Source organism: Bos javanicus, chromosome 28, assembly GCF_032452875.1.
Source record: "Bos javanicus breed banteng chromosome 28, ARS-OSU_banteng_1.0, whole genome shotgun sequence".
NCBI lineage: Eukaryota > Metazoa > Chordata > Mammalia > Artiodactyla > Bovidae > Bos > Bos javanicus.
In genome coordinates, this window is record NC_083895.1 from 6,806,165 (window position 1) to 6,833,354 (window position 27,190).

At 46.1% G+C, this 27,190-nt stretch overlaps 1 protein-coding gene across 6 annotated transcripts in view; it reads right to left on the minus strand.

The window, feature by feature from the left end:
• SIPA1L2 (signal induced proliferation associated 1 like 2) overlaps positions 1-27,190 on the minus strand; it is a 247,297-nt gene that overhangs the window by 190,374 nt on the left and 29,733 nt on the right. Inside the window, exon 1 of one of the 6 annotated variants that reach the window (XM_061404832.1) lies at positions 10,919-13,895. The exons of the other annotated variants lie outside the window; for them this stretch is intronic. The gene's annotated coding sequence lies outside the window, so the exon portion shown is untranslated. Of the gene's footprint in view, positions 1-10,918; positions 13,896-27,190 lie in introns of those variants that run through there. 6 annotated transcript variants of the gene reach the window in all.

The window sequence follows — 27,190 nt, forward strand, 5'->3', positions numbered from 1 at the left end:
GTCCGTCTAGTCAAGGCTATGGTTTTTCCAGTAGTCATGTATGGATGTGAGAGTTGGACTGTGAAGAAAGCTGAGCGCTAAAGAATTGATGGTTTTGAACTGTGGTGTTGGAGAAGACTCTTGAGAGTCCCTTGGACTGCAAGGAGATCCAACCAGTCCATCCTAAAGGAGATCAGCCCTGAGTGTTCATTGGAAGGAATGATGCTAAAGCTGAAACTCCAATACTTTGGCCACCTCATGCCAAGAGTTGACTCACTGGAAAAGACCCTGATGCTGGGAGGGATTGGGGGCAGGAGGAGAAGGGGACGACAGAGGATGAGATGGCGGGATGGCATCACCAATTCGATGGACATGAGTTTGAGTGAACTCCGGGAGTTGGTGATGGACAGGGAGGCCTGGCGTGCTGTGATTCATGGGGTCGCAAAGAGTCCGACATGACTGAGAGACTCAACTGAACTGAACTGAATATTCTCTTGTGTATACACATATATACATACATACATATCACATCTTTTTTTAAGATTTTTTTTTAACACGGACTACTTTTAAAGTCTTTACTGAGTCTGTTACAGTACTGCTTCTGTTTTATGTTTCACTTGGGCCTCAAGATTTGTGGGGTCTTAGCTCCCTGTCCAGGGATCAAACCTGCACCCCCTGCATTGGAAGGCACAGTCTTAACTCTGGACCTCCAGAAAGCCCTTACCACATCTCCATACATCTGTTGATGAACATTCAGGTTGCTTCCCTGTCTTGCTATTGTGAATAGTGCTGCTATGAATTATGTTAGTTATTTTAGGAGTTAAAGATTGATCCAATTTTAGGAGCACCCATTACCAAATGAAGCCTACTCACAGTCCCGTGACTTCCCACACTCTCTACAGGTAGAACACAGTTCTCATTAATGATGTTAGGATGTGATTTTAAGACTGGGGGATCCTCTATTATGAACACTTGGTGTCTTGGTAAAGCACACTCTTGTGTGCTCCGTTGTGTCCAGCTCAGTGAGCCCCCATCGACTGTAGCCCGCCAGGCTCCTCCGTCCATGGAATTCTCCAAGCAAGAATACTGGAGTGGGCTGCCATTTCCTTCTCCAGGAGATCTTCCTAACCCAGGGATCAAACCTGCGTCTCCTGCATCTCCTGCACTGGCAGGCAGGTTCTCTACCACTGCACCACCTGTGAAGCCAGGAGGAAAGGATTAAACAAATCTGTACAATTCAAGTACATCCTCTATTTTTGAAAACAGATACAGTTAGCAAGCATTAATAAGCTAAGAAAGTCTACATTCAAACAAAAGACTACAGGCATCCATAAAAGATAAAAATGTCCCAAATGGTAACTTTGCTAGGAGTGTTGTCTCTATTCTCCTACACTGAAAGGGACAGAACCCATTCTCAGATAAATTTCTTGAATCACATTTAAATTGTTACTAACACAATACACAAGATGGAAATCTATGATGAGCTGGGCAAGCCAGACAGAAGGAAAATGAGGGAGGGAAAATAAATTGGTATGGATGTATCTGTTACAGGTTTGGCCACATCTAGGGCAGAAGAAATAAATCTGTCAGTGCTAAGTTACATAATAACTATGCTGTCATGTTTGGGAGAGAAAAGGAAGGTATTATAGCTGATATGTATCAAATATTTACTAAGTGATAAGGATGTATTTCCTTAAAGCCCCATTACTTCAAATTGTCCAGATTTTAAACAATTATGTATCTATTCAACCAAGATATAGATCTTTATTTTATATACATAAAAACAGAAAATGCAAAGCTAACTCCTGTAACTGATACACAATTTCGAGAAAAACATCCAATGAAACCACTTGAAATGTAACAAAAGCGACTACCCTCTAACCATCCACTTAGTTTATCCCCTGGTTTCAAGAAAACCTAACATCTATCAGTTTTCTCAGTCCAATATATCAGATATTTAGGTGACAGTTCTAGAACAGTCAGCAAACTGTGCTTTTCTAGAGGCTAATGCTTATTTTCTAGCTAAGTCTCTATTTTCTCCAATAAAGGAGTTATTTTACAAGCGTATCTAGGAAAGTCATAATGATATTATATATCATCACAGAACAATATAGGCTTTATTATACAAGCAGAGATGAAGAGGTACAGTTTCTAAGTTAAGTGGGATGGGGGCTGGGGAGAGACAGGCCAAAGGTTGAGAATTTTGCATAAATGGAAACTGATCAAGGAGGAATAATCTTTTTTCTCTAATATCCCTTCTCCTCCTCTCCCTTCTGTACTATTTCTCTCACCTCCAAAATGTCTTTCTACTCCAAAGGAGCCAACAACTTGATACCTGAGACCCTGTGCACAAACAAAAGAGTAAATAACTACAACAATGAAACAATACAAAGAGACAAGCAGGAAGAAACTGTCCTCAGAGATTCATTCTCTACAACAAGGTTCCCTTCATCCCAATAACCAAATGAGGGAAAAAAGCACAGACAAAGGGGTGCTGGTACTGAACATGCAAATCTCAGGGCTTGCAGTGGAACACAAAGATGTGAGGCTTGGTCATACATAGCTATTGACTTGTACACACTTCACATAGGTCCGCTGAACTGAATGAAACATTTTATGGGATCAAAGGAAGAAAAATGTGGTAAGCAAGACTGAAAAAGGTAGTACCTCTAATCTATAAAAATAATAATAGTAATAAAGAGAAAACTACATAGGGAATAGAGTTGGAATGACATTTCAAAACAAAAGAACAACCCAAAATGAAGATAATATTTACTGAGCTTGGCTTCATCAGCTAATTCAGAAAAATTTCACAGGAAAGAAAAACACAAGAGTTGATTCCTCCTGAAAACCTTGTCTGTTTGCTTAGGACAATGAGGAGACAGGACAGTGGGGATGGATGCAGTTCTGTCCACACTGTCCTCTGCTACTTTCTCCATCACTTGGGTCCTGTCTTTATCACAGTGAAATCAACCAAAAAGACAGTCATAACACAGCATGTCTCTAGGTTTCTCTTGTACACATCTTCAGGAGCAGATGTCCCATAAGGTACTCATTCATATTTCATTGGATATTTTAATTTTATCTAGACAACTGCATCACCTCATGATGCCTCTCTGACTGGGGATTCCTAATAGGAAGAGCAGACGGAAATGGGGCCTTATCTCAACAGGCTCTAAAAGACTCACTCCAACCTGAGCATTCCTGGTTCACAGGAAGAGCACCCCAAATCATCACACAAAATCAGAAAACTGGAGAGAAAAATAAAATGGAGCAAAATACCAACTCACTAATAACCAGCTATCCTGGATAATTTAAATTTATTTGTTTATATATACATACATACATTGGGCTTCCCAAGTGATTCAGAGGTAAAGAATCCACCTGCCAATGCATGAGACACAGGTTCAATCCCTGTGTTGGGAAGATCCCTTGGAGAAGGAAATGGCAACCCATTCCAAGAATGCCTGGAAAATCCCATGCACAGAGGAGTCTGGCAGGCTACAGTCCAGGGGGTCCTAAAGATTCAAACATGACTTAGCGACTAAACAACAACATACATATATACATATGCATACATATATGTGTGTTTATGTATATAATCACACACAGGGCTTCTCAGGTGGCTCACTGGGTAAAGAACCTGTTTGCCAATGCAGGAGACATGTTCAGTCCGTGTCAGGAAGATCCCCTGGAGGAGGGCATGGCTACCCACTCCAGCATTCTTGCCTGGAGAATCCCACAGACAGAGGAGCCTGGCAGGCTACAGTCCACCGGGTCACAAAGAGTTAGACACGACTGGAGTGACTTAGCGGGCTTCCCTGGTAGCTCAGATGGTAAAGCGTCTGCCTACAATGTGGGAGACCTGGGTTCAATCCCTGGGTTGGGAAGATCCCCTAGAGAAGGAAATGGCAACCCACTCCAGTATTCACGCCTGGAAAATCCCATGGACCAAGGAGCCTGGTGGACTACAGTCCATGGGGTTGCGAAGAGTTGGACATGACTGAGTGACTTCACTTCACTTCGCTTCATGCAGCGACTTAGCACACATGCATGCATACACACATAACCTTCCAAAGGCAGTAATTCTAACCCACGTGAGTATAAATTAGTCCTCACTATCACCAAGATAAACTTCCTTAAAGGGAGAACAAAGAAAAGCATTGACAGACACAACAAGGCATTCTTCTGGGCAGGGAAATCCCTCTCTTCTGGAAACACCCAGGAACAACAAACCTCTGATACCTCACACATAGAAAACAAAGGAAACTGCCAAACCACCTAGCCACAGAGCAAGAACACCGGGAACACAGGCGTGAAGGGCACTGCCACACAGCAAAACCGACTTCACGAGCAACCTGACCCAGCCTTTACGCTGGGGTGCATCCCCCAATCGGGAAAAACCACTGTCAGCTCTTTTAGGTAAAACCGACCAGGGCTGCAGTTATCACTGCTGAGGTGGGTCTGCACAGCTGGGATGGGGACCTCCATGGAGCAGGAGACAGACCGCAAAGGCCAGAGGACGAAGTAAGATTATGGTATCACAGCAGAGCCTGGGATGGGAAGGGCGTGCAACTAATATTTCTCAACTTTTTTGTTACCTATAAAATATACAAGTAAAAGATGTACTTTGATAGGGCTTCCCAGGTGGTGCTAGTGGTAAAGAACCTGCCTGCCAAGGCAGGACATGTAAGAGACATGGGTTCAATACCTGAGTTGGGAAGATGACCTGGAGAAGGGAACAGCTACCCACTCTAGAATTCTTGCCTGGAGAATCCCATGGACAGATGAGATTGGTGGGCTACAGTTCTTAGGGTTGCAAAGAGTTGGACACGACTGAAGCAACTTAGCATGTATGTGCATACTTTAATAAACTTGATTTAAAAAAAAACACTGAATTTATGATTCCATTCAATTTCAGTTCAGTCACTCAGTCATGTCCGACTCTTTGCGACCCCATGGACCACAGCACGCAAGGCCTCCCTGTCCATCACCAACTCCCGGAGTTTACTCAAACTCATGTCCATTGAGTCAGTGATGCAATCCAGCCATCTCATACTCTGTCATCCCCTTCTCTTCCTGCCTTCAATCCCTCCCAGCATCAGGGTCTTTTTCAATGAGTCAGCTCTTCGCATCAGGTAGCCAGAGTACTGCAGTTTCAGCTTCAACATCAGTCCTTCCAGTGAACACTCAGGGCTGATCTCCTTCAAAATGGACTGGTTGGATTTCCTTGCAGTCCAAGGGACTCTCAAGAGTCTTCTCCAAGACCAAAGTTTAAAAGCATCAATTCTTCAGTGCTCAGCTTTCTTTATAGTCCAACTCTCACATCCATACATGACTACTGAAAAAACCATAGCCTTGACTACACGGACCTTTATTGGCAAAGTAACATCTCTGCTTTTTAATATGCTGTCTAGGTTGGTCATAACTTTGCTTCCAAGGAGTAAGTGTCTTTTAATGTCATGGCTGCAGTCACCATCTGCAGTGATTTTGGAGCCCAGAAAATAAAGTCAGCTACTATTCACTCTTAGTCTAATTATCAAAGGACTACCTATATTTCTTGCATAACATACCAGGCACTGACTTAGATATTCAGGGTGCATGAAGTGATGTCCGCAACAAAAGCTCCACTTTCCAGCAATCTGCACGCCTCGCCTGCCCCTACACCACCCAGCACACTGTATGTGATCCATCTCATTTCTGGAATCCTCAATTAGGACAAGCCAGGTCTAGCTCCTGCTGCCTTTGGCAATTTCCCCAAAGGTCTTAAAGCAACAACCTTCAAAAGTGTAAACTATGGCCCTGCTCGGAGAAGGCAATGGCACCCCACTCCAGTACTCTTGCCTGGAAAATCCCATGGATGGAGGAGCCTGGAAGGCTGCAGTCCATGGGGTTGCTAAGAGTCGGGCACGACAGAGCGACTTCACTTTCACTTTTCACTTTCATGCATTGGAGAAGGAAATGGCAACCCACTCCAGTGTTCTTGCCTGGAGAATCCCAGGGACGGGGGAGCCTGGTGGGCTGCCGTCTATGGGGTCGCACAGAGTCGGACACGACTGAAGCGACTTAGCAGCAGCAGCATGGCCCTGCTGGCATCCTACAGGCTCGTCCAAGAGATCTGTGAGGTCAAAATACTTTCATGATGACCCTCAGACACTATTTGCCTGTTTGGCTGCATCCACAGTACAGAAGTAACCGTATGTAAAACTGCCGGCATGTTAGCACAAGGCAGTGGTCCAAACTGTGCCGGTAACTGTGCTGCACAGCGGCAGCTAAAATGATCAGGTAAAAGGAGGGTCTCCTTGATAAAGAAGAAAAATAATTTTATCAAAGCTCAGTCCTGGAGTGCAAGCTTTTCAACATTCTGTGCATGAAAGGGCAGCACACAGCAAAAGCTACATGCCACAGGCAGCAGGGGTTTCCAGGAAAAACACCTGGGAGACCACGCGGAGGGGCAAATGAGCCACTTTTTCATGAAACATCCACTTTTACTTGAAGGCATGATATACAAACCGGGGTGATTCAGACATGGCTCTTTGGAAGACATTTTATAGAAAAGAAACCAAACCAGGGGGACTTCCCTGGTGGTCCAGTGGTTAAGACTCCTTGCTGCCAATGCATGGGGCACAGGTTTGATCCCTGGTCTGCGAACTAAGATCCCACATTCCGTGTGTACAGCCAAAAGGTAAAAAAACATGGAGGTGGAGGAAGCACCAGCTGGAATAAAGATTGCCGGGAGAAATATCAATAACCTCAGATATGCAGATGACATCACCCTTATGGCAGAAAGTGAAGAGGAACTAAAAAACCTCTTGATGAAAGTGAAAGAGGAGAGTGAAAAAGTTGGCTTAAAGCTCAACATTCAAAAAACGAAGATCATGGCATCCGGTCCCATCACTTCACGGCAAATAGATGGGGAAACAGTGGAAACAGTAGCTGACTTTATCTTTCTGGGCTCCAAAATCACTGCAGATGGTGATTGCAGCCATTAAATTAAAAGACGCTTACTCCTTGGAAGCAAAGCTATGACCAACCTAGACAGCATATTAAAAAACAGAGACATTACTTTGCCAACAAAGGTCCGTCTAGTTAAGGCTATGGTTTTTCCAGTGGTCATGTATGGATGTGACAGCTGGACTACAAAGAAAGCTGAGCACCGAAGAATTGATGCTTTTGAACTGTGGTGTTGGAGAAGACTCTTGAGAGTCCCTTGGGCTGCAAGCAGATCCAACCAGTCCATTCTGAAGGAGATCAGTCCTGGGTGTTCATTGGAAGGACTGATGTTGAAGCTGAAACTCCAATCCTTCGGCCACCTCATGCGAAGAGCTGACTCATTGGAAAAGACCCTGATGCTGGGAGGGATTGAGGGCAGGAGGAGAAGGGGATGACAGAGGATGAGATGGTTGGATGGCATCACCAACTCGATGGACATGGGTTTGGGTGGACTCCGGGAGTTGGTGATGGACAGGGAGGCCTGGCGTGCTGTGGATCATGGGGTCATAAAGAGTCGGACACAACTGAAAAACTGAACTGAACTGAACTGACAACTTCCCTATATATATTTTCTCACTGGTGAGATAACTTTTGCAAAATGATATTTTTGCAAATTTATGAAAAATTATATATATCAACATTTGGGAGATTTTCCAAATGACCAACGCATGATATTCACAATCATATATGGAATAGGGTTTTAAAAGTTCATAGATCAGGTTTCAAAATTTATATCTCAACCAACCTTTAAGAAAGTATCACTCGTTTAGCACAGCATTAAAGAATCCACATTACTCTAAAAAGGTATTAAAACACTCCCCCTGTGCATCTACATTATTGTGTGGGGCTGGATTTTCTTCATACATGAAAACCAAAACAATCATTATATCAGAATGAATGTAGGTATAAGATGAGATAATGCAGCTGTCTTCCGTTAAGCCAGATATTAGCAATGTTTGCAAAAAATTATAAAGCACTCTTCTCAACCAGGTTTCTTTCGTTTCAGAAAATGGTTACTTCTCATAAAACTGGTATTTACGTTAACAAGCAGTTGGTTTGTTATTTTTTAAATTTAATAATGACCTTTTAAATTTTTTCTTGGATTTTATTCCTAACAGAATAAATATCAAAAGATATTTGTTACATACATAAAAGCTCCTTAAAGCTCTCAATAATTTTTAAGAGTATAAAAAGATTCTAAGACTAAAACATTTTAAAAAGAACTTTTAAGACTTCCCTGGCAGCATAGTGGATAAGAATCCACCTGCCAGTGCTAGGGACACGGGTTCTACCCCTGGTCCAGAAAGATTCCTCATGTCTCGAAGCAACTAGGCCTGTGTGTCACAACTACTGAGCCCACCCTCTAGAGCCCAAGAGCCACCTCTACTGAAGCTCACGCGCCCAGAGCCTGAGTTCTGCAGGAAGAGAAGCCCCGGCATTGAGAAGCCCGCGCACTGCAGTGAAGAGGAGCCCCAGTGGCTGCAACTAGAGAAAACCTGCACATAGCAAAGAAGACCCAGTGCCACCAAAAATAAATGATTCTTTAAATTTTCTTAAAAAAAAAAAAGTAACTTTTAGATGGCAACTCACACAAGAAAACAAATTTGAGAAAAAAATTTACTTGCTTTCTTTAAAACAAATAAACTAACATTTCTTAATCAGAGGACAATGCAAAAACGGCAGTTTCACTTTACTCATTTAGCCAAATACGCACATCTTGAGGCTTCTCTTTCAGTTCAGTTCAGTCGCTCAGTCATGTCCGACTCTTTGCGACCCCATGAATCGCAGCAAGCCAGGCCTCCCTGTCCATCACCATCTCCCAGAGTTCACTCAGACTCACATCCATCGAGTCAGTGATGCCATCCAGCCATCTCATCCTCTGTCGTCCCCTTCTCCTCCTGCCCCCAATCCCTCCCAGCATCAGAGTCTTTTCCAATGAGTCAACTCTTCACATGAGGTGGCCAAAGTACTGGAGTTTCAGCTTTAGCATCATTCCTTCCAAAGAAATCCCAGGGCTGATCTCCTTCAGAATGGACTGGTTGGATCTCCTTGCAGTCCAAGCTTCTCTTTAGGGACAGACAAATAGTTAAAGTATTTTAACATTTCGGTCTCCAGTAACCTCCTACAAATTTCCCAAATGACTAGTCTTGTCTGACAATACAGTACACTGTATGTAAATTCACCCAATTAGCTCACTGACACTTGTACATTCTCCTAAATTCACCAGCATTCACTGCACTGTCTTTTGCCACCACTGGCTGAGAGACTTCTTGATGAATTATTGATTTTCTGCCAATTAATTACCATAGTAAGATTCAGTTAGTCTAATCTCTGTAGAAAAAAATTTTTTTCCAGTCCCATGGTCCTTGTATCCTTTAGCGTCTGTTGAAGAATCAAAATAACTGGAAACCTAAGGATGAGATAGATACTGACTCCTAAAAATACCGTTGATATAACTAACAAATAACTCAGTTATCAGATACTTAACTGGGCAAAGAATCTATTTTCCACTGGATTTCAGACTTGGCTGTTTTTCACTTAGGTCTTTTCCCAGTTCTCTGACAATTCAACAACATCACTATGGGATCTTAGAATGAATCCGCTGTACTAAACTCAGCCCAAGACTACAAGCATATTCCTATATTTTCACTGGTAAAAGTGGAATGCTTTAAGTCCATGAAGATTAACAAAGAACATTCATTATCTTAGGAAAGCATGGCTTCCCTGGTGGCTCAATGGTAAAGAATCCTCCTGCCAGTGTAGGAGATTCGGGTTCAATCCCTGGTGGGGGGATCAGGAAGATACTCTGGAGAAGGAAATGGCAACCCACTCCAGTATTCTTGCCTAGAGAATCCCACGGACAGAGGAGTCTAATGGGCTCCAGTCCATGGGGTCACAAAGAGTCGGACACGACTGAGCGACTGAACACACACACACACACAGGAAAGCATTCTTGAAATACTTGCACAGCTAAGTGGACATTCTTGCAGCAGCTCAAGACTCACTACTTTAGGAATGAGCACCTCAAGCAATACAGTAAGGTCATCACTGCACAGGCAGAGGCTTCCTCTGCAGGTCTCTAAAGCCCACGTGAAAGCATCTGCAATCCAGGGATGCCAGCCCCGTGCATGCCTGGGACATCACCTCTCCATCCCCTCACGCCAAGGAAATAAGGTCCCCTGACACCTTATGGGACCACACAGTGGGACACGACGCTGTCCTCATGGCCTGACACTCGCCCACCCCCATCTCAGGGGTTCCATCAGGCCTGCTACTCACAGCCCCAACAATTTATCTCAAGAATGCCCATCGTGGCTCTTCTTGAGTTCTCTAAAATGTGGCTGTCACCAGTTTGAGCAGTGAGATTCCATAAGGCTCGATTTACTTTTGTGCCCAAGAGGAGGGTGGAGAGTGTAAATGATTTAAGCCACAGTTCAAAACCTAAAGAAAGAGAAAGAAGAAGGAAAAGAAACACAACTCAGCGAAAGCATCAGTATCAACGAAACTGCTGGAGGAAGAGGGACATTTTGAGTTCATACACATTCCTTTCTAGAAAGAGGAAGGTATAGAGAAAAAACACAATGGATTTGATGTCAGATGCTAATTCAGAGCCCAGCCCTACCAACTTCCTGAAAAGGAGCCTGGCTCCCCGAAGCTGGCAGGGTTGGGCCCAGGTCACAGAAGTTGTCACACACAAGGTCATGGCTGCCTTCCCTCCTACACGTGCACCATCACAAAAGAGGAAAAACTCTCTTCCAAATAACAGCATACCAAAATCACAGTATCAAACAGCAAATTCATTACCAGGCACTAGAGGAAGCAGAGTAGAGAGAGAAGTAACCCCTGAAAGAGAGAACTGAAATGCATCATTTAAACCACAACAATACAAACAGGAACAGCTGTGCTGTTGTGTCCTCAATATAGTTCACAAACAAGAGGTACTAACCCTTGAACAAGCCGAAAGTCTACTTAAAGGCAAAGCCGGTGAGTCAGAACATGGTACTTAAAGGACTGGGGTTGTTTTCAGAGCTGGTGGCAGAGTGGTCTCCATCTCTCCTGGACGTGCTGGCCCCTCCGGTGTCCTGTGTGAAGGTTTCAGCCCAAACGGGAAGGATGAGAAAACAGCCAAGGGTTATTTGAAGGGAAAGACTTAGTAAAACAAAAATGAGTAACTCTGCCTATTACAAAAATATTACACACGTGATTCTCTGCTTCCCTGACCAAACTGGAAAATAATTCAACTGTTTACATTTCAGGGAGGTGGTTTAAAAAAAAAGGAAAAAAGAAGAGCTGAAATTTTCCATGCTGGTCAGCATGGGGCTGGAATCAGTCCTAAGCAAGGGGACAAGTTGGCCTTGCGCTGCCTGTCACCTCTTTCTCTACCCCAAGTCTGCCCAGGCACAGGGGACCGGGGGACGGGTGGGGGCCAGGGGCTCCCACTGGCCCAGACAGGACAGCAAGGCATGCAGGGACCTGCCACGAAGGCGCTCCCAGCCCACAAGGCTGTGGCTGCCTCCAGCTGGGTCTCCAGACAGACACCAGCTTAACCTTTAACCTGGCCCTGCCTGGCTGTCTAGCACCTCTGCCTTTTGGCCTTAAGCCGTCTCAGTGCAGTTTATCCACTGGCGTGGCTCTCTCTCAGCCTTCAAGTCTCCCCAGTGAGGCCACAACAGGACTGAGTCTAAGAAAGTCAAAAAGGGATGGTCCCTGATAGACATGAGATGAGCAAATGCTTCAGGATCCTTGCACCAAGACTCCAAGCTGACCAGGAAGTCAGTGACGGAGGTGATTTCTATTTAAACAACCGATGGGCCTGGGCTACAAATCTAAATGATCCTTACTCCAGAGGATCCAAAGTCACATGAGAATTTCATTTCTAGAATATATTAAGTGAGACTCTTCTTTGAGAAAATAAACACAGTTGAAATGGTAACAGCTGAGGTCTCCAAGCCCCGCCTTCCATGGGTGCTTCTGGAAGAGGGACATCCTCCTAATTCAGTGGACTAATCAGTGCTGGAAAGTGGCCACCAGAATTGGGGGGAAAAGATGACGTGATTATCTATTTCCACTAACTTACTACAAATAAACCAGCAGAGAAAGAGAAGGAAAAGAAGGAAAATTATCAATTCTTAGACACAGACGTGCACACACACTCTTCGAGGCTGTCTGATAGCAAGAGAATATTTAGCACAGACATTTGCAGACACTTACTGTCTGAATTAAAATGGGAAGCTGCAGAGATGGAAGTCGGTGAATAATTAGCAGTGAAGACAATCTGACTCTGCTCTCTGCCAGATACAATTACTTTCGCTCCATCTCGGGGAGGTAAATGCATCTCAACGGGTAAAGCTGAATGGGACCACCTGCCACTTGTTTTCCAAAACAACTGTGGGCCACCTAAAATGCTCACGTCTAAAAAGTAAGTCATATTCTATTATAAATCGAGACTGCTGACCTGAAATCAAAATAGCCTTTGGTTTATATGTGAAAGTAAAACAAAAGCTGGTTCAGCAAGCTGTCTCGGCACTTCTGGCCCTATGGCATCAGAAGACTAAGAAAAACTCTGAATCATCAAAGAAAGGAATGTTTATTGTTGACCGAAAGCTTGGTCAATTGATAAGTCTTCTAGAATTTAGGGAAAAAATGTTATTTTTCAGAACCTTTCCAACTATTCCTTAAAGAACCTTAGGAAACTAGCAACAACTAATTTCTGATATAAAATAAAAATGAGCACTAATATTTCAAACTTGAGTTTATCCTTTCCATATGTTCTGAGCAAAAGAAGGGAAAAAAAAAACTGAAATGAAAATGCCTCTCTCCTTAAATCATGTATTTCAGACTTCTCTGTTGTTTTACAACTAGAAAAACAGAAGAGAAGACAAAGACAGTTACTAATAAAATAAGTTTCTTGTAATATTTTTAAGATTTTTTTTTTAATGTGGACCATTTTTAAATTGAACGTGTTGTAATATTGTCTCTGTTTTATGTTTTGGATTTTTGGCTATGAGGCATGTGGATCTTAGCTCCCTGACCAGGGATCGAACCTACATCTCTGCTTCAGAAGGCAAAGTTTTAACCACTGGACCACGGGGAAAGACCCAAGTCCTTTTAATTCTATTATTAATTTAATTCTATTAATGCCAAGAGACTTTCAGTTTCTTGAAGACTTCAGACTTTCAGGATAGTGGCCCAATCCTAGGCCTGAACTTACACAGGTAAATCTAAATTGACTTCAGAAAATCAGACACCAGTTCCAAAATGACTCTGAAGACGTGTCTTCTCTGGGGCTACTTAGATGATCACATTTCATCTCACACACTCATAACAAATACAAAAGCACCTTGTTTAAGAAAAACAAGGTGATGGCTTTCTAAAAAGTTTAAAATCAAACATTCCACTCTCTCATTAAGATGTCTGTAAAATGCCACGCTGAATTATCTGGTCAAACTCCCATATGACAGTCAAGAAATGCACGTTTGCTTAATGGCAGCACTAATGATGGCTGAGTACACCGGGTCCTTGCTGTGGCCTGAGCCAGGCAGACTATGCATTCAGCCTATGGCTAAAACGTCAGCCCTCCTTTTGAGATATTCTGAGCATCAGCAGGACGTTAACTAGGGGTGTTCTTTTCAAGGTCTGACCCACAGACTACATTATAGTTTTTAAAAAAGTAGCTCTGCAAACTAAGGAATTCTGAAATAACTCTTAGGAAAGATTTACTGTCTCTAGGGTGCTTTTCATAAAGTGATTTCTTATGGTTTCACTAAACTGATCAGACAGCAACGTTCCATACTGTCTATAAAATGTTTCTAGGCATCTTGAAAGTTAGCAGAGTGGTAAGAATTTTCCAACGAGTTGTCAAAATAAAAGGAAAAGATAGAAATTCTCAGCCAAACAGAGAACAACATAAAGATATCTCATTAAAGAAAAAAAAAAAAAGACTCCTCCCCATGAAATAAGCAATATTCACAGAGCTAGAAGGATGAGCTTTAGAAAACTTGACTTTCAGCAAGCAAATATCTGGACCACCTGACCCAAGGGGTGTCTTCTCTCTGTGGATACTTCAAGGGCAGAGACCCTGCCTAGGCAGGCACATTGAGCTCATGGGAATGGTCAGTGCCAGCGTACACAGGCAAACTCAGGCCCCTCTGTCAACCCTGCTCAGCTGCTGCCCTGACTGACCCTCTGCCCAAGGGCGGGACCTCTGCCCTCTGGCCCCAGCCTCCCATCAAGCACCGGCCTGGTTCCAGTCCCGTTATTTCTCAATACCCCACTCCCCTCTGGTTTTCCAACCCTCTCACTCCATCGCCCCCTCCCACGACCTCCCCGTACCTACACAAAAAAGAGTATAAAACATGAACCAAAGGAGACGGAAAAGGAAATCATAGCCAGAGCCCAAAGCGGCAAAGTCCGTGAAGTGGGCCACAGGGGTAAAGTGAATGAATAAAACTGAGTAGCTGGTCTCAGAAGAGAATGAAAACACATGAAGCTGAGTGCAGAGCTGGCGTCCAAGATCACAGATCGGGGGAAACACTGGCCAGCACTCGGAGGAGCAGGGCAGGGATTCCCACGGCAACCCCACGCTGAGCTCCAGGGCCACACACCCCAACAGCTCTGTCTGGAGACGGCGCAGTATAACTAACTGCTGCTCCCCCAGATTCCATCCTCAGTCTCCTCCAGGACGAACCACCTTGGAGCAGTGCTGAAGGGAGTGGAGTTCAAATCCCCGTTTCCCAGCTTTGCTCTAACGAGTCACCCCTCATACCATGGGGTGCAGGTTCAAGGACGTCCCCTGCCCAGAATGCCCAAATCCATGGATGCTCAAGGCCCTCACAGACAGTGCCCCATACCCACTGAGCCCCACACGCACAGAGCCCATGGACATCAAGCCCACTGTATCAACAGCCCCAGTTCCTCCCAGGCTGACAACCCTAAACGCCCTAAGTCACCTCAATTTAATAGGCGCCCTCTTTTTTTTTTTTTTAACCACATTGCACAGCATGTGGGATCTTAGTTCCCAGACCATGGATTGAACCTGTGCCCTCTGCCAAACAGATTGCTCTGTTAAGCTGCTTCTGCTGCTAAGTCGCTTCAGTTGTGTCCGACTCTGTGCGACCCCATAGACAGCAGCCCACCAGGCTCCTCTGTCCCTGAGATTCTCCAGGCAAGAACACTGAAGCGAGTTGCCATTTCCTTCTCCAATGCATGAAAGTGAAAAGTGAAAGTGAAGTCGCTCAGTTGTGTCTGACTCTTAGCGACCCCATGGACTGCAGCCCACCAGGCTCCCCCGTCCCTGGGATTCTCCAGGCAAGAATACTGGAGTGGGTTGCCATTTCCTTCTCCAATGCATGAAAGTGAAAGTGAAGTCACTCAGTCGTGCCTGACCCTTAGCAACCCCATGGACTGCAGCCGACCAGGCTCCTCCATCCATGGGATTTGCCAGGCAAGAGTACTGGAGTGGGCTCTGTTAAGCATGGATCCTTAACCACTGGGTCACCAGGACAGTCCCAAATAAGCTCTCTGTCAGAGCTAGTCAGAATGCTTCCTGAAATTACCTAATAGCATTTAACTTTTAGAAAACCTTCAAGTCTGAAAACCAGGAAGAGAGGCAATGAGCCAGGATGCTCAGAACAAGACAGCCCAGAGCTCCCGCAGGCAGTCCTGGTGCGGTGCGGCCCTTGGGGCCAGAACGGGGTTCATCCCATTTAATCAAAGTCTCTGGGGCAGGGCCTGGGCACCCCACTCATGCTTCCAGTGTGCGGCCAAGTGTGATCCCACGAAAGAAACATGAGCAAAGCCCAGTTCCGACCTGAAAGCAACAGGTTCCTGCTGGGCGCTCACACTGTCCATCACTGCGTCACCTCACTGACCACTTTTCACTTCGTATAAATCCACCCTGCTGGTGGAAATCACTGCTTGACCGGCTAGGGAGGGGTCAGGCTGGATCTCAGGGTCCTTCCCTTTCATTCATACAAAGACTACTACCCCGCCTGCATTTAATTTCCAGAGAACACAAAGCCTTGGGGCAGCAAAAGACTTCCTCTGATCAACTGGCTAAGAACATTAAACCATCCAAGAGAAAAATGCCCAAGTCTGGGTCCCTAAGCACAACTGAAGACGTAGTGAAAAGTTTCAACCTGCAACAACCACCCCCCACCCCCACCCCCACCTCCCTACCCCCACCCCCACCCCCACGTCCCTACCCCCACCCCCTACTGCTCCAGCCCCACCCCCACCGCGTGGAGGAGCAGGGACCAAGGACAGGCAGAGGTCAGGAGCACACCCTCTTTGTGCTCAACTGTCACTGCTGCCACAGGGCGGATCCTGGCTCTTTTCAGCTGTCACCTTCCTCATAAAGGAGAGAGGGCGGGTGGCCTGGACACTTTCCCTGCAAGCTAACTAATCTCATTCTCTCCAACTCAAACTGGACTTGAGGTTTCCAGAGTAATCTATTGTGCTCCCACCACAATAGGGGCTGTCAGAATCCTGACTTTCATATACACTGTCTAAGTTTTCCATGAGGGGCTGGGGGATGGGGAGGGACTATGTTCATATATATTTCCATCCATCGGACTAGAGTTTGTGTAGCAACGACCTTTTCCCCCCTCAAATAACATGCTCTCAAAATAAAAGAGGAACATCTGACTTTCAGAGACATTTGAAATTTGAGTTGTATTCTTTTTAAAAATTCAAAGGAAAAATCCTAGTTTCATTATGAATGGATCCACAAATACCAGCAACCTCAGCACTGACTCAGTCAGTGTAAATGTGCACGCTGCCTTCCGTGGGGGCTGGCACATCCCACGACCTGCAACTTTCACTGCTCCTTTACAACTGCTCTGATTCCCTAATGATGCCCTCAGAGGGCCACCTTTATGAAGAAAAGTTATTTATAACACCAGCCAGGTCTTAAGCTGGGGGTGGGGGGTGAGGGAGGTGCCTGTACACAGAAGCAGCGGGGGAGAAAAGCCAGAAAGGTCTTCCTTAACACCAACCAGATTCCAGCCAGTCAAGGGGCGAGTCTGGAAGCAGATCTACTCATGCTCCGTTCAGACAACCTCAGAACACAGCGCAATGTTCTGAGTTCACCTCTCTCTGTCTTACTCACCTGCCTTCCCTAATGACAGAGCACCAAACATGAACAGCATTCCTGGGAACAGTCTTCCTACATTCTCATGGCCCCAGGAAAACTGCCCCACGTGTTTACTACGTGAAATGAACTCTATATTTCCACAGCCACTGCTGCCTGGTTTGCTAACAGTAACTCAAACTCAGCACTGGACCTAAGCAGACTACGGCTGGGTCCCAAATCGCAAACCAGGAAGGACCCTAACATAATTCTTTGGTCACTGAACTTATTCATGCTAACATGAAACATTTAAAATTGGCCCCAGAAAAATAAACTGTTAAAGCATTGCTTGTTGGTCTTCCTTGGTGGTTGAATGGTTAAGAATATGAGAGCAAATGCAGGGGACATGGGTTCGATCCCTGGTCTGGGAAGATCTCAGATGCTGAGGAGCAACTAAGCCGGTGTGCCTAGAGCTCCCGCCCTACAAGAGAAGCCTCTCCAACCAGAGAAAGCCTGCGTGCAGCAACGGAGACCCAGCACAGCCAAAAACAAATAAATAAAAACCATCGCTTGTTTCCTCTTTTTGGGGTCAACTACAAGTAGCTATGTTCATACGGAGAAAGGGAATGCTGCTTTACTATTTGACTTCAACAAACACCTATGAAACACAGTTTATCTGTTTGGAAAAACATGATATCAAAGAGCTTCTCTGGTGGCTCAGATGGTAAAAATCTGCCTGCAATGCAGGAGACCTGGGTTCGATCCCTGGGTCAGGAAGATCCCCTGGAGGAGGGCAGGGCAACCCACTCCAGTATTCTTGCCTGGAGAATCCCATGGACAGAGGAGCCTGGAGGGCTACAGTCCATGGGGTTTTAAAGAGTAGGACACAACTCAGAGACTAACATTTTCTTTCAAGATATTAAAACAATCGATAGAGGGAAGGAGAGTTTGGAAGGAGCCCACTGTTAGTGAGGAGGGTGTCTCCCATATGGGTCTGGAATTGTTCCCCTCCTGAGATGGAGCAGCTGATCAGATGGGGCAGCAGCTTCCCCAGACCCAGGGCCCCACGTGGGCCCCATGCTCTGCGGGGACATGGCCTAACCCTGAGACTCTCTCAGCAGAACCGCTCGCTTTTCACCCCAAGCTGAGCCCTCCAACTTAACCTCCATCAGTGACAAATGAGTATTTTGGCCTGTACTATTACTTTGTGTATAGCTCCCAATTCCATCAAAGCCTGGGCAGGACAAGAGGGCACCACTTACTGAGTCTGTCAAAGACCCCGACATCTGTGAATGTGTGACAGCATCAAGTCCACTTTCCATAAAGGACACTGCGATCTAACATTCTTGAGTCTTGGAACACAGCTAAAATTAACATGTGGTATCTATACACACGCACACCCCTCCATCAGGATAACTGAATTTGCATCACAGTTGGTTTATTTGCAAGTTGGCTTTAAAATATATTAGAAAAGGTTACAATTTTAAAGACATACTTATATCCTCATTCATTCCACAAACCTGACTGTGAGGTCTAAGAACTGTACTGACAACCAGGCCAGAAGGAGGTCACGTGGTCTCTGCAGGTGCTGCTGCCCACCTGGGAAGAGAGGCAAGCCCAGGCAGGCACAGTGAGCTGCAGTTAGGGCAGGATGGAAGGGGATCAGAAAAGCGTGGTCAGGAAAGTGTGCTCGGCACTGGTGTCACTGGAGAACTGAAGGATGAGCAGAGATGACCAAGCAAGCAAGCATAGAGTGAAAAGTCAGGGAAGTGGCCACCCCCAGGGAGAAGTGCTGCAGGACAAACGGTCTGGGTGAGAAGGTGCAAGTACGGATGGTGGATTCAGCAGAAGCCAGGTGACAACAGCCTCTGTGTTGGCCTGGAGGGGTCTGGACTTCAAGAGTTGATCTGGGAGTCAAAAGAATTCAGGATACCGATACAGCCATCCAGTCAAGGGAGATAACCTCTTGGCTTTGTAGCAGCAGTGAAGACTTTAGAAATTTCAGAGGAGAACCCCAAACTGAATTCCCTCTAGACAGGCTACATCTGGGGTATCTGAAAGAAAACTTTTGTAAGGCAAATAAACACCTCATTTCACAAAACTGTTCTCTGCAATAAGATCTTCACATCTCTATTTTCTTGGGGTTTTTTTGTTTGTTTTTTATGGACCACTGTAAAAGTTTTTTATTGAATATGTCGCAATATGTTTCTGTTTTATGTTTGGGTTTTCTGGAGACACATGGGATGTGGGATGTTTTTTGCAGACATGTAGGATCTTACTCCCCAGCCAGGGACTGAACCCGCATCCCCTGCATAGGAAGGTCAAATCTTAACCACTGGAAGGACAAGGAAGTCCCCTCCATTTTCTTAAAGCCAGACCCATAGCCTCTGCACTGCAGCTGGTCCTAAAATTGACGAGGCTTTCTGATCACTGCCCCTTCATCCTCAGCCTGGCCCTGAACTCCCAGCTGTCCTTTCCTAGCTCTCAAAGGGTAAGAGACCTGCTGCTCTTTTGTGTCACTGTCCCTTTAAAAGACAACTTGCGCCCAACTGAAAGACATCTGTTGTTCTTTGGTTCATCCAGAAGGCATCAGTAGAGACCGGTGAGCCAGACTCAGAGATGAACCAAGACAATCAGGCCTCAGAAGCATCTCAACCCTGAAACTGTCCCTGACCTCTTGGGACAAAGGTGGTCAGTGTGATGCATTCAGTAAAACAAGTTTATTCTCTGGCTAGAAGCTGGTCCCTGACATGACCACGTGACATGCCCACCCCAAATAAAAGACTTCTCAGCCTTGGGATTTTTAGCCTGCTCAGTTCAGTTCAGTGCAATCACTCACTCGTGTCCGACTCTTTTCGACCCCATGAATCGCAGCACGCCAGGCCTCCCTGTCCATCACCAACTCCCGGAGTTCACTCAAACTCATGTGCATCGAGCCGGTGGTGCCATCCAGCCATCTCATCCTCTGTCGTCCCCTTCTCCTCCTGCCCCCAATCCCTCCCAGCATCAGGGTCTTTTCAACGAGTCAACTCTTCGCATGAGGTGGCCAAAGTATTGGAGTTTCAGCCTCAGCATCAGTCCTTCCAATGAACACCCAGGACTGGGCTCCTTTAGGATAGACTGGTTGAATCTTCTTGCAGTCCAAGGGACTCTCAAGAGTTCTCCAGCACCACAGTTCAAAAGCACCAATTTTTCAGCGCATAGCTTTCTTCACAGTCCAACTCTCACATCCATACATGACCACTGGAAAAACCATAGCCTTGACTAGGTAGACCTTTGTTGGCAAAGTAATATCTCTGCTTTTTAATACACTCATTTAAATTTAATTCAACAATTGCTGATTGGGCAATTTCCTGGATGACCTGAAGTCTATCAGATCCTATAACGTCACTTCCCTGAACAAACAAGAGGTACAAGCTGTCCGCTGGGCGAACAGCACAAGGTCACAGGCTTTAATACCTGGACTGCAACAGAATGCGGGTGGGGTAGGGGTTCCGGACCTGGATTACAGATACATTCTTTTTTAAAATACCCAGGGAGCTGCGATTGGTCGCCTGGAACACAGCAGGCTGCAAAGGTACCTGTTCTGCCAAAGCCAGTAAGAGCTCCACGTTCCATGGTGGACCTCATCCAATGGCTGTTTCCTGACACCTTGTATCTCCCACGAACTGCACCACTTGGCAGGAGGATTCAGGACAACAGAATTGCAGACAGTTTTTCAGCAAAACTCTGCCAAGAAGAATTCTAGCCAAGGGCAAATTTTACCTGTTGCTGGAAGTTGCATCACCTTCTGTACACTGAATGAACGTGTGTGTGCTCAGCTGTGTCCGACTCTTTGCGACCCCTTGGATTGTAGCCCACCAGGCTCCTCTGTCCATGGGAAGCTCCAGGCAAGAATACTGTAGTGGGTTGCTATTTCCTCCTTCAGGGGATATTCCCAATCCAGGGATCGAACCTGAGTCTCCTGCATTGCAGGCAGATTCTTTACCCACTGAGCCACCAGGGAAGCCCTTCTGTACATTATCAGATCACAACGTGCTGGCAGGTCTGGGGGGACCCACAATCCATGGTGTGCGCCCCTGGGTGCCCACCCTGAGTGGCTCCCTAGCAAGAAGTAGCCTTGATGGCTTTTTGTTTGGTAAGGGTGGCTGCACTGATCCCTTTGGGCTCTAACATAAACCCCCTCTTGGACTCCCAGCAGATCCAGGCAAAACAGCTTTCTTTGTGCCAGGCCTAAGTGTCCCACGAAAATGAATGTCACCACATGCACCAGGGCTGGAGGGAGGCCACAGCACAAGCTCAGCAGGCTCTGCAGAAATGCACCCCAAGTCCTCCCCAAACCATGCAGTAATCCCATCTTTACACTGGCACCTCCGGTCTGAGATGAGAAGCACCTTCCTGAAGGTATGTTAGATGTATTGGATGAAAAATTTAACAACAAACTGCACTAGGCATTAGAAAGCAAACGCTTGGGCTTTGCTTGCATCTGTGCAAGGCTCTTGCCTGAACCATGGCAATAATCCAGGCCAGAGTTTATTGCCTCTCCTGGCCTACACTGACTCTGAAAGCAAGACAATAATCCCTCATCAGCCTTGCCAGGGATGCTGAGAACTTTAAGCTCAGCTCTGGAAGGAACTATAAGCAGGAAAGCGACTTTGAGTTTTCAGTGTTGGTGATGGTTATCCCCCACCTCAAAAAAAGTCAACATCTCTTTGCCTATCTGTGAGGTGCTGTATTAATCAGAATTAGAAGGCACAATCTGAAAACACAAAGCATACAATTAAGTTTACCCTCCCTAATAAGGTAGGGCCAAAATCAACACGCCCTTTTATTTTCAATCAGGCATTTCTAACGTATTCTGGTTACTTCATGCTTGTAAGGGCAAGACCGCCTCATCCTGGCACATGCCCGACCCCTGGTGAGGTGGAAGCTGTGGGTGGGAAGGGGTGAGGGGGTGAGTTGCTAGGATGACGGCATCAAACTCTCACTGCCTGAAACTGACTTTTTCTTTTTCTCTATCGCCTGGGGGTGTGTGTTTATATAATTTCCTAAAAGAGATGACAATCTATGTTAACAAGAGAGACTGCTGGCTGACACGGCAAGGTTTGAGCTGGCCAGGCAGCAAGCAGAGGCTGGTCCTGGACTCCTGCTGGTGCCAGAACAGGAGGCCCAGGGTCACATCAGGAAGGAACAGAAGCCTCAGGACACGCCACAGCCCTGCAGCCAGCCAGAGGGAACACGATCATCCTCCCAGGCCTCTCAGGCTGGTTATGTAATGTTCCACAGAATCGTGTAGGCCTCTATAAAAACAGTTGTTTTCAACGACCAAAATACTTCCACTCCTCCCTGAGCATAAGGCAAGGAACCTGCTTCCTGTGGCTGGCGGTGGCCGAGACAAACCCACAAGGAGTAAGAGGGCTTCAGCTGCGGTCCCCAGCAGCACCTCCAAGGAAAACAGCAGAGCCCAGGGCAGGCCAAAGCCAGTGAAAATGGGATTCAGCCACATCTGAACACCAGGCTGCCCTGCCAAGGCCAGGCATGATGGAGACCAGCCTGCCCCGTGGCTGCGGTCTTCCAAGCAAGGTGCAAAGCCCCAAGGGCCCCAGAGACTCTCAGGAGTCCATGAGCAAAGTTCAAGGAGTAGCTTGAAGGGTGATTTCAAATCCTGAAACATGATGCTGTGAAAGTGCTGCACTCAATATACCAGCAAATATGGAAAACTCAGCAGTGGCCACAGGACTGGAAAAGGTCAGTTTTCATTCCAATCACAAAGAAAGGCAATGCCAAAGAATGCTCAAACTACCACACAGTTGCACTCATCTCACACACTAGTAAAGCAATGCTTAAAATTCTCCATCCAGGCTTCAGCAATACGTGAACCGTGAAGTTCCAGATGTTCAAGCTGGTTTTAGAAAAGGCAGAGCAACCAGAGATCAAATTGCCAACATCTGATGGATCATCGAAAAAGCAAGAGAGTTCCAGGAAAACATCTATTTCTGCTTTATTGACTTTTCCAAAGCCTTTGACTGTGTGAACCACAATAAACTGGAAAATTCTGAAAGAGATGGGAATACCAGACCACCTGACCTGCCTCTTGAGAAACCTGTATACAGGTCAGGAAGCAACAGTAAGAACTGGACATGGGACAACAGACTGGTTCCAAATAGGAAAAGGAGTACATCAAGGCTGTATATTGTCACCCTGCTTATTTAACTTATATGCAGAGTACATCATAAGAAACACTGGGCTGGAGGAAACACAAGCTGGTATCAAGATTGCTGGCAGAAATATCAATAACCTCAGATATGCAGATGATACCACCCTTATGGCAGAAGTGAAGAAGAACTAAAGAGCCTCTTGATGAAAGTCAAAGAGGAGAGTGAAAAAGTTGGCTTAAAGCTCAACATTCAGAAAACTAAGATCATGGCATACGGTCCCATCACTTCATGGGAAATAGATGGGGAAACAGTGGAAACAGTGGCTGACTTTATTTTCCTGGGCTCCAAAATCACTGCAGATGGTGACTGCAGCCATGAAATTAAAAGACGCTTACTCCTTGGAAGGAAACTTATGACCAACCTAGATAGCATATTCAAAAGCAGAAACATTACTTTGCCAACAAAGGTCCATCTAGTCAACGCTATGGTTTTTCCAGTGGTCGTGTACGGATGTGAGAGCTGGATGGTGAAGAAAGCTGAGCACCGAAGAATTGATGCTTTTGAACTGTGGTGTTGGAGAAGACTCTTGAGAGTCCCTTGGACTGCAAGGAGACCTAACCAGTCCATCCTAAAAGAGATCAGTCCTGGGTGTTCATTGGAAGGACTGATGTTGAAGTTGAAATTCCAACAATACTTTGGCCACCTGATGCAAAGAGCTGACTCATTGGAAAAGACCCTGATGCTGGGAAAGATTGAGGGCAGGAGGAGACGGGGACGACAGAGGATGAGATGGTTGGATGGCATCATCAACTCAACGGACATGGGTTTGGATGGACTCCAGGAGTTGGTGATGGACAGGGAGGCCTGGCATGCTGTGGTTCATGGGGTCGCAAAGAGTCAGACATGACTGAGTGACTGAACTGAACTAAACTGAAAGCTGATTTAAGGAATCAATTTCCAGATCTCCACCTGCCAATGAAAGGACATGCCTATCTTCCCAAAAGCTCCCCTTTCACTGAAATCTTACCCTGATGCATTGTTCCAAAGTTCGGAAACCTCTGAGACACCAAACAAAGGGGGTAATTCAAAATAATGATTATCAGGGAGTCTCCTTATTGATTAACCACAACTGCTTAAACTCAGAAAGGTTTCCAATTTTATGCCTAAGCATAAGCTGTTCAAGCCAAGCTAGAGATACAGCACAGATAACAAACATACGTGAACTATATGCAAGTGGTGGTTAATCACCTGTATACTACTACTACTACTAAGTCGCTTCAGTCGTGTCCGACTCTGTGCGACCCCATAGACGGCAGCCCACCAGGCTCCCCCGTCCCTGGGATTCTCCAGGCAAGAACACTGGAGTGGGTTGCCATGTCCTTCTCCAATGCATGAAAGTGAAAAGTGATAGTGAAGTCACTCAGTCATGTCCGACTCTTCGAGACCCCATAGACGGCAGCCCACCAGGCTCCCCCGTCCCTGGGATTCTCCAGGCAAGAACACTGGAGTGGGTTGCCATGTCCTTCTCCAATGCATAAAAGTGAAAAGTGAAAGCAAAGTCATTCAGTCATGTCCGACTCTTCGAGACCCCATGGACTGCAGCCCACCAGGCTCCTCCATCCATGGGATTTGCCAGGCAAGAGTACTGGAGTGGGGTGCCATTGCCTTCTCCAATCACCTATATAAGGTGGTTAAAATCAAAATGCAAAAATTCTTTCAAGTCATACTGCCAAAGATGTATCCCAACTAAGTCAACTCTCATATTATTTTCATCTTATTTGATATTTAATGTTTTCTATTTCTTGTTCACAAAAATAAATCACTTGAACTTTTGATTTTTAAAAAAAGGTCAGAAATCAACTGAAAATGTAAGTTGACATCACCTTACATAAAATGTAAGGCACATATGCACTCCCAAGGGAAGGAGTGCATAGTTTATAAAAGATTATTTCAGAAGGTACATGGATAAGAACATTGGAAGATGGTGCCCTAGAGACACCCCCCAAATGAGGGGGTCAGGGCAGCAAACACAGGTTGCAGGGCAGTGGGGAAGTGTCACTTCCAGAAAAAGATGATAAGCCTGTAAGTCTGAAGGAGATGAAGGGGGCTACTGCAAGCAGAGAGGGATGAGGCAAGGGAGAGAAGCAGGGGTCTCTGAGCTTGGAGGGCAGGTCAGGGCGGAGTGGGGGAGTGAGCAGTGAAGGACTCATGTGCTGTGCTGAGGGGCACAGACCACATGTCAGTATCCAGCAGACATTTTCAAGCAGGAGTGTGTCGTAACTGACTCCCTGTTTCTACAAAGCAAGCACCGGGCAACCATAAGAAGGATGAGATGAAGAAGGAGAGAACTCACAACAGAGAGGTCAGTTGTTGGACAGTGATGTCCAAGAGAACCATCCATCAGCTGGGCAGTGACGTCCAACACAGCTGGGAGTGTCCTGCTGTGCTCTCCAGCACGGCAGCCACCAGCCACACGAGGCTCCCCAACACCTGACATACGGCTCGTGAGGCTGGGGAGCTGAATTTCCATTTTCAATTTTAACTAATTTCAGTGTAAAAGGGGACATGTGACTACTGAGTACCACACAGACACAGAGGCTAAGGAGCTATTTCTAAGAAGGAAAATTCATCCAGAAGTAAGGCAGGAGCACTGGAGGTGAAAGAGATTCAAGAATTATTTCTGAAGCAGAAGATGATGGTGACCGACTGGACTGACTGGAGTGAGGACTAAGTTAGAGTGGACAGCAAGGTTGGTCTAACCAGAAGACTAGGCTGGTGCTGATAGCATCATACTGGGAAGAAGAGAGTATACAAGGGATTTATGGGGAAGATAAAAGCTCCAGAATGGGCTCATCTACTTTGAAATGTATCAAGATTATCCAGGGAAGATGGCAAGAAGGTGGCAAGAAAAACGTCAGACAGGTAACTCTGTAGAGGTCTCTATCACAGAGACAGTAAGACAGGCTACCAGGAAGGTGGGGTCACCCAGAGGGAGAAGACCAAAGGACTCCCAACACTTCAAAGGTACCGAGGGCAGGAGAGCGCATGGATGGCAGAGGGAAAATGACCAGACGCACCCAGAGGAGCAAGGGAAGAAAGGGGTCCCAAGGAAGCTGCGGGGAGGGAGATGAAGGTGTTCCAACACGTGGGCGTGTCCATCGGCGTCAAGCAGTGGAAGCACAAGGACAGGCCTGAGGGTAAGCTGGGGACTGCTCGTGAGGCCAGGAACTGCAGAGTGTGGGGGGAGGACAGATGCTGGATGGGAAGGACCAGAAGGATGGGAGCGCTCGTGCAGGCCAGGAGCGCGGCCAGTCACACGGGAGGTCACAGTGACATTCAGATGCAGCCAGGCCCTCAGGCCCACCCTAACACCAGCCACAAGACTACCTCACCACTCTTATCAGCACAACTTCCTTTTCTAGGTCCTAAGAGAAGCATTCAGAAAGGTAGGTAGCTACCTGTTTCCCATGAAGTAAAAGGGTATCTGGCAAAAGACACCTTTGAAATCCAAGAAGTTAAGTGACCAGGAAGTTAAACAGGAATGAACATGAAACTCCATCCACAAAATGTCTCTGGTCATCCTATACCTGTCAGCTACATACTCTCTCTTTACATCTGAGAAATGGTACTCCTCAAGCAAACTGACTTGACTCCATACAGGGCTTAATTCCAGCCAGCAGAACACAGCGCACTATGCTTCCTCAGCCAAGTTCAGGATTCTTCAAAGGATTCCAGAAGGCTGTTCAGCTTGAGGGAGCCTCCCCTGCAAGATTCCAGCCAAGTTTCTTCCAATCAACTTTGTCTCCAACCCTCCAATCACTCATGTGTGCTAAGTCATTCAGCTGTGTCGGACTCTTTGAGACCCTATGGACTGTAGCCCACCAGGCTCCTCTGTCCATGGGATTATCCAGGCAAGAATACTGGAGTGCGTTGCCATGCCCTCCTCCAGGGGCTTCCTGACCTAGGGATCGAACCCAATCACTCATGAAAG